This window comes from Perissodus microlepis, chromosome 3, assembly GCF_051167445.1.
Source record: "Perissodus microlepis isolate ML-2025 ecotype Zambia chromosome 3, ASM5116744v1, whole genome shotgun sequence".
NCBI classification, from domain to species: Eukaryota; Metazoa; Chordata; class Actinopteri; order Cichliformes; family Cichlidae; genus Perissodus; species Perissodus microlepis.
Genome location: NC_140463.1, coordinates 34,407,375 through 34,415,794, shown reverse-complemented (window position 1 = coordinate 34,415,794; position 8,420 = coordinate 34,407,375).

Genomic DNA, 8,420 nt, shown 5'->3' with positions numbered 1-8,420 from the left:
GTGCTTCACTCAGTGAAACAGCTGTACACATCTGGCTGCAGAGCTCCACTCACTCTGTGTTCAGCTTCGACTGTAAGATTTCATCCATATAATATTTCAGGTTCTCTGAACAGACAGACTGTGCAGTGAACAGGAGAGGAGGATGTGACAGGCTGTCCTTGGTAAGGAGCTCAGTTGTCTGAACTAGTGTCTGATATACAGTTCAGGTTGTTGCTATCATGCTATGTAAATCTAAGGCTCTTATAAGTATGTTACACACATACATACTTGTAGCTGCTGTGTGCTAGTAATTGCTATGTTTTTATGCTTTGTGGTTATCTCTGTGCAGCTAACCACTGGATTAACTTCAGTTATGCCTGCTGTAGATCCATCACTCTGGTCTCCAGTCCTGGATCTGCAGATCACAAAACTTTAGCTCTGGCCTTTTTTTGCTAATTGAATATATCTGACACACAGTCTACATGAACTGCACTCCCTCCGACTCTTTACTTGAAACAGATAGAGTTAATCGGTGTATACGTTTCACCACTGATGCTGCTCTACAGATGAGCCAGTTGCCAGTGCTGTAGGCACTAATGCACCCTCAGACCATCAGAGAAGTAGGATTTGAACTTAATGCTTAAAACAAGCTGGATGGTCTTCAGCACAGAGGACAGCATCCATGTTTTCCAAAAGAAAATTCAAATTTGTTTTCATCTTTGTATTTTGGCTCAAATCTTAAATACATCTGAAGGAAGTGTGACATCATTTTAAAATACAGGAACACGGGGGCAGGCAGATATGTTGCAAAGAGACAGAAGTGCTGTACATGTTGAAAAATCACTGGTAGAAAAACACTGGTTTCCTATCTGCACTCACAACCCACAAGAGAGAGAAAACGTGCAAACCAACACATGACGACGTTTTAAATTCCCCTCTTGTTTAGTTGACATGTCGATGCCCTCCAGAGGCCAAGAAATGTACAACTCATGCTGGTCTGATTCCAAACTGCATATGCGTGCTTTACATGTGCCTGTGGGAGGAGCGAAAATGATATTCTTGACACACTGTTATTAAATTTCAAGACTATTATCAAGTGGCATCACTTTAAGTAGAGCACAACTTTATTATTCATAAAAGTTGAGCTCTCTACTTTTTCAGAAAAAGCTTTCTGTCTTTTGTTAGCTTTATTATATTTTAAATTCATTAAAATGCATGGTGGCCTTAGTACATAAGTAAAGATTGTGCTAAAGATTCCTACAGAATAGATAGTCATTTTGCAACAAAGGGAATAGCCTTTAATTTTAATAATACTATTAACCTCTTAAGGGTTTCTGAGCTTCCTGCTCGAAAATGTAATGCCCAAATTTAATTGATTATTTCTCTACAATTACAAACTATGTCCTTACAATCTTGGTATCAATATAAATGGCAATGGTAAATGGACTGGTTCTTATATAGCGCCTTTCTACTCTTTCTGAGCACTCAAAGCACTGTATACAACTTGTACATTCACACCAGCACATTTTTGTAAGTGCTTTCTCGGAGAGCAATTTGGGGTTAGTATCTTGCCCAAGGATAGTTGGTATGCAGACTGGGGAAGCCAGGGATCGAACCACCAACCTTCCGATCAGTAGATGCCCCGCTCTACCACCTGAGCTACAGCCACCCAAACAAAGAGAACACTTGTGAGATATCATCAGAGGTATAAATATTGAAGCCGATATTACTGTGTCAAAGTTACTGAGACTGGAACACAGAAAAAGTAAGTAGATTTTATCCTCGCTTAATTTTTCTTTTTTTTCTTTTTTAGCATATAACCCTTTTAAAAATATGCCTCAGTTCACATTTGATTCCAGAAATTCAGTAACCAACATATAAACATCATCTGTGCAAAGATTTATGTTTCTAAAGTGAAACAGTGAAAAATTACAGCCCTGTCAATACATGAATATCCAGACTTTGTACAAAAAGGTCCAATTTTGGCACACAATTGCACACCATGCCAGTTGAATTTTTTTAGGTATTAAAGAGCAGAAATTAATTAATTTTATTAACAGGCCTAAAAATGTTTTCTTTTTAAATATATTTTTGAAGACTTAACCACACATTTACATGGCAATGGCCCTTTTCTGCTGTGTGCATGGAGCGTTTAATTGGTCTCTGGCCCTTTAAACTCTGAGAGGCTGTAACTTTGGTTTCTTTTGGTCAATTTGCATGATGACACCTCTTTTTAATCATTTGAGCCAATAGATTCACAGTAACAATGCCACGTTCACGTCACTTCAACCAATCAGACGTTGCAATGCCAAAACCCACGTGGGCCCCAATTTGCTGCATGTGGCTTCTGTCCAATCACGTGTCTGTAGGTGGGTCTAAAATGAAGGTTGTTGATGGAAAATGGCTCTGATGCTGCTAGGTAGGCATGGTAACTACTGATAATCACGTGGCTACCGGCTACCAGCGAAAATAATGGAGGAAATCAGGACGGTAAGCCAATTTCTGTCTTAGCGCATTTGCGCCGCTATGTGTTTTTGTGGTGTTCTTTTGCGGCTCATTCAGTGAATTTTGGTCAGAGCGTGGTGAAATTTGGTGTTTGGGGTCAGTGATAGCTCTGGGAGCTAACCAGCCTATCTTTAGCCGGTTAAATGAAGTCTGGAGAATTTCTGGTTCGGTTTTGTTTGTTTAGCGGTTTTCTGCGCATTTACGTAACTGCTCGTTCAATCATGGCTTGTTTTCGATGTGTTTGGTGGTTGTAGAAATGGTTTATATGACATTTTAGCTGAGATTCTGAGGTTTCTGTGGACACCACACATGTCTGGACTTATATTTCTCAACCCCTGTTATAACCGATTAAACGTGATCTCCTCCTTTTTGCCGCCGGTACCGGGGCTTAAGTGGTTAACAGAGTCTCAAGAATATTTCAACATGCATCTTTCAACATGCATTTGTATATACCAGATATGCAGTTTGGAATCAGACCAGTATGAGTAATATATGTATTGGCCTCTGGAGGGCGCCCACATGTCAACTAAATAAAAGAGGTGGAATTTAAAGAGATCATGTGGTGACTTTTTCTGAACTATGATGTAAATAAGTAATCTCAAGAACAGAAAATAATTGCTTTCCGTGTAAATTGAAGATGTCCTTCTCAATGTCATCAGAGTACTCTGGAAGTCTTACATGAATTTGGAACATAGCACAAGAGGGTGTGACATCACAGCATTGTACGTCACATAACTAGCAGACCTGCATACAAGAAGCGGATGAGCAAGCATGGAAGCTTGTGAGTGCACCAGAATATTGGAGATGTTCCTTTAGTTGAGGTGAGTGCAGTGCACTTTGCTGTGGTCTTCTTGGGGAGCCATATTGGAGCTGGCAACACAAACACTGGAAAAACTGCTCAGGAAAGCTAGCTCTGTGATTGGCAGCACTTCTGAAGTTGTGGTGGAGAGGAAGTGATTGAACAAACTGCCATCCATCATTGATATTTCTAGCAACCCACTGCACCACGTACTTCTCTAAAAGAGTGATTCAGATCTGTTGCCCCAAAGGATAGAGAAAATGCGCTGATTTCCATGACAGAATCATGTCTGTTTTTAATGTAGTTTCCTCTGAGGGCTTAAAGATCACCAACATCATGACTTTCAGCCTCGTTGTTTCCACAGAGAGATTTCTCCAGAGTCTCTGAACGTTTTGATGATATAGATTTTGATGACTCTAGATGATGAAATATTTCAAGTCTTCACAGCTTTACACTGAAGAACATTATTCTTAAATTGTTACACAATTTGTTAATGGACGTTTTTGCTGATCAACCAAATTGCCCACCTTTCCTTCAGAGCAACTCTGTTTCTCTAAGTTGCTCTTTAAATACCTAATCATGTTACTGACCTGTTGTCAAGTAACCCAATTACTTTTAAAATGTCCCTCGAGCTATTTCTTTTTAGCACCACTTATTTTTCCAGCCTTTTGTTGCCCCATCCGAACTGTTTTGAAACATATTGCTCCCATCAAATTCCAAACGAGTTATTTTTAACAACATAGTGTCAGTTTAAACATTTGAGATCTTGGCTTTGAGATTTGCAAATCATTGCTTTCTTAATTTACATTTTACACAGCAGCCGAATATTTTCAGAACTGAGTTTGTACAATCTATCTGTCTGGGGAAAAGTAATCTGCTCTTTAATGTTAACATTTTTTTCAGCTCTTTCAGCTGAACACACACTAAACCACTTTATTCACACTACTGGGCCATTTCAAGAACTACTATAATGCTTTTTACTTCATTTAATTATTTACTGTAAATGTTTTATATTTTTGTTTATCAGTATCAGCTTGTGGCGGAGGTGTGGTCCCGGGTGCGGCTGCAGGGGAGGAGTGGTGCAGTGAGCTCAACGGGGCGGTGCTGGAGACGCAGGTGAGAACAGCTGATGGCGTTTGGACTGATGATGGTTTCCTTCCCCTTTTATAGTGAGACGGGAGAGGAGCAGAGGGAGAGCTGGAAATCAGCTGAGACCGGAGCTGTCAGACTGTGGACGGTCATAACAAATGAAAACTAGAAATAAACGTGGCATCTGGCGACAAACAACTGTGCGTGTGTGTACGTGTGTGAAGTGCATTTCACACAGCTGCTGTAACTTTTAGATAAATTAAGTTTACTTTATGTTAGATATAGCAAGGTGAATCTATGATGAATCAGATTTTTCTTTGTTTGGGTGACAGGAGTTGAAAGTAGCTGGATGAGAGAACCACGAGGAGGGCCCTGCGTAATTTAAAGAAAACACCTTCACAGTTGGCACGAACAGTGGAAAAAACGAAGTTTTTACAGGTCTTTGAACACCGCTATTTCGGGCCCCCACAAAACAGGCATTTAAACACCATTCAGTGGTGTAAAATACGGCGTTCTGTTGAGATCCCTGCTAATTTTTTTTTACGTTGTTCTGACTTATTAAACTGCAATTTTTATATCATTTCTTCAACCAGGTAGGTAGGTAGTGTAAGTGCCAAGTTACGGCACTATTGCCTTGCCATATCAAACTTCAGCAGGGCGTCCAAAGCAGACACTCGCGCATGCATGTTGGCTTCATTGTGCATGCAGCTGCCGAGTTCTATGCACGAGGAATTTAATTGCGCCCATAAAGTAAAATTATTTGCTCGGATTTTGTTTTTGCTTGCAGATTTGAAACATAAGTTTCAGTTAGGATTTAGCTGTCAGAAAGACGACATCACATCACACACTCTAGGATACTTTGGTACTCAGAGGAGTTCATGGTTGGCTTGATAACTGCAACATACCCACGTCCTGTGACTGCAAAGCAAGCCCCATCGTTGTACTTCCACCCCTGTGTTTGACAGCAGGTATGAGGTGTTTGGGCTTATACGCTAGGTTCAATTTTTCAACCAACGTGACGTTGTGCACAACAACGAGTAAACGTCTCCACTTTGGTCTTGTCTGTCCAAATAAACCTTCCCAGACTTGTTGACTGCAACATATGGGCCTAAACTCTATTTACACCACCACCCCTTTTTCTCCAAAGACATGCATATTAGGTTAAATGGTGATTATAAATTGGCTGTATACTGAAAATGGTACATCTGTAGATGTGAATATGAGCTAAATAAAGATGTGATTTAAAACATGTTGAGCACTGTGCACAAGACTTGAAAATTGCTACATAAATGCTAGTCCAATTGTAAAATGCATTTTTATTTCCTTTACAGTTATGAGAGTTTAGCTAACTTCAGGTTCATTCAAGCATACTAAACAGGGACAGGAGAGGCTTGGTGTTTCTAACAAATCCTAAATTTGGCGTGCAGTTTATGTCTTGACTCATTCTCACGTTGCAAGCTGCTATCTGAATTCATTTATAGTGCAAACAAAGCAAAGTTTCATTGGCTACTGTGTCTAAGATTCTATCATGTAAAGGGTATTTTCAGTTGTAGTGCATTACATGTTACACATAAAACCCATCAGCTAACATTTATCGAACTGTAAGCTAATGCAGATTAGTGTATGAAAGAATAGTGGCTAAAATGAGTTTAAAAGGCTAAACTGTAACTTCCTTTATCCTCACTGTGCTGACAGCAATGATAATTATCACACATCTAGATCATGTTTGTCTTGAGGAAAGTACAGTTTTCCTTCAACTAACTCACAGCAGCTTACTGATGATGAAACTAACTAACCAGTATCATAAGTTAACAAAGAACTGACTGTGCTTAAGATGTTCATTATTATAAAAGGTTTTTCTTACCTTTCCTCTGATTCTGTAGGCTTTGAAGATGAGAGTAAGAACAAGAGGAATATATACCTGGAAATTGTGAGGGAAGTAGTGGGTGGGCTGAGGTTATGATTTGGAGCATGTTGTGGCTTCTTTTTTTGGTAATTGTTCTACAAATATCTAGAACAGCCACAGACTGACATTAGTCTAAGAGCATGTGGAGAACCTAACAATCTTTTTTGTTTTGTTTTTGTATTAACGCACACTGTCAGTACTTGAGCCTCTTAAGGCTGTAACAAAAAGCTGGACTCAAAAGCAGACTCGAGTAAAGCAACTAGGAGTTCAAAAGTTTTAGTGACAACAAGAATTTGTAACAACACGGTCACAGGGAAAGCCAGAGCAGGAAGCAGTTGTCACAGGAAGAGTGAGCACTTTAAAAAAGGAGCACAGAGTTAATCATATAGTTCCAAAAGGAGTAAAGCAGAGTAAAGCTAACTTTCTAGACAGGCATTTCAGAGGAATAGCTCTAGAGGACAACCACACATTCTCACCTTGCACATAGCAAGGAGCTGAGGTCTTTCAGCGGTAGGACAGACTCTGGTCAGGTTCCAAGTTTTCTTCAGTTCTAGCCACATAGAACTGAAGAAATGGCCACTTCTGGGAACAACAGTAGTTGGCATTCCAGGGATACCTGATAAGGAGAAAGACCTGTAGCTCAGGAGGTGAGACAGTTATGTGCATACTCAATCCATGGCAACTGAGAACTCCAAGAGGAGAGGGTGTAGGAGCCCATGCAGCAGAGTGCAAGCTCGAGCTCCTGATTCAGAATTCATGACAGTTTGCACATTAATGGTCAAGAAACTGGCCTCCCAGCCCATTGTTCATCAGTGCTGCTAGTTTCAGTCATTGATGAGTGACAAAATGTTTGTCCCACTGAAAACACTAATGAACAGAATCAACTTTCTGGGACAAAATGACAAGTTCAATTTTGTCTGCTGCTGCCAAAATCATGCAGACAGAAATGAACAAATAAACTTTATCTGTGGTGTGACCACAGCTATCAACACAGGGCAGAACCTATGAATAAACACACACAACATGCCTTCATTTCCTCAGATCAAAAAACTTGTCCAGCTTTGACCTGCTGAATGTTAGAAATTGTAACATTGTTGTGATGTAACAGATACAATATAAGACACATTTAGAGTTATTTATCAATTTTCTTTGCCACATATCTTTGCATATATCTTGCTTTATATATTTAATGTCTTCAGTTTGTATCTACAATGCAGAAAGTAGTAAAAAAAAAAAAAAAGACTGGTAGTGAATATACTACATACTCATGTTTCTGTAGATTGAGTGAGAAGCCGGTGGGAAATCCATCTTTTGTTCTTGTTATAAACATATTGCATCCCCTAACTGTTGGTTTTCAGGGGTTTAAATGTGTAATAATTACACACCCATGACGTGATAACATTGTGTGGCTGTGAGCACGCTATAACTGCTTTCATTGGTTTGACACATTGGCCGGAACTTTCTGAGGTTTTGTGGGTTTAGTTGGAAGCTTTTCTTTTGTGCTTAGAGTTTTGAGAATTCTACATGTCATTTAAATCTGATGATGAGCTTGTTAAGCAGAAAGTGGTGCTACATCAGGTATCTTGGTGGAGAACAGTATTGTCTTAACTTTACCTGACTTTTTAAAACAGACAGCTGAACACAATCTTGTATTCTCAGGTATTTGTTTACAATATAAAGCAATTATTATGATTTGGTGCTATGATATGTGATAAATAAAATTGAATTTAACAGAATCCAACTTAGAAGACGAGGGTGAGTTGCCATAATATGAAAATACACACTCTCTGGAAGGTGAGGTTAAACTCAAAATGAGCCATTTATTTGGCTGAGAAGCAAATACAAAATGCAAGAATGCAAAAGGGAACCGAAATAAATGTAACCAAAACCTATACTTGGAAAAAAAAAACTAGAAACACTAGGGAGCTGAGATCACTGATGCAAGGAGACATGAGGAGATGGTGACCAGTGATGGGAATAACGGCGTTACAAGTAACGGTGTTACTAACGGCGTTACTTTTTTCAGTAACGAGTAATCTAACTAATTACTGTTCCTATCGTTACAACGCCGTTACCATTACTAACAAGAAAATGCGGCGCGGTCGCGTTACTATTTTTAAACAAGCAGACGGTTGAAGCTGT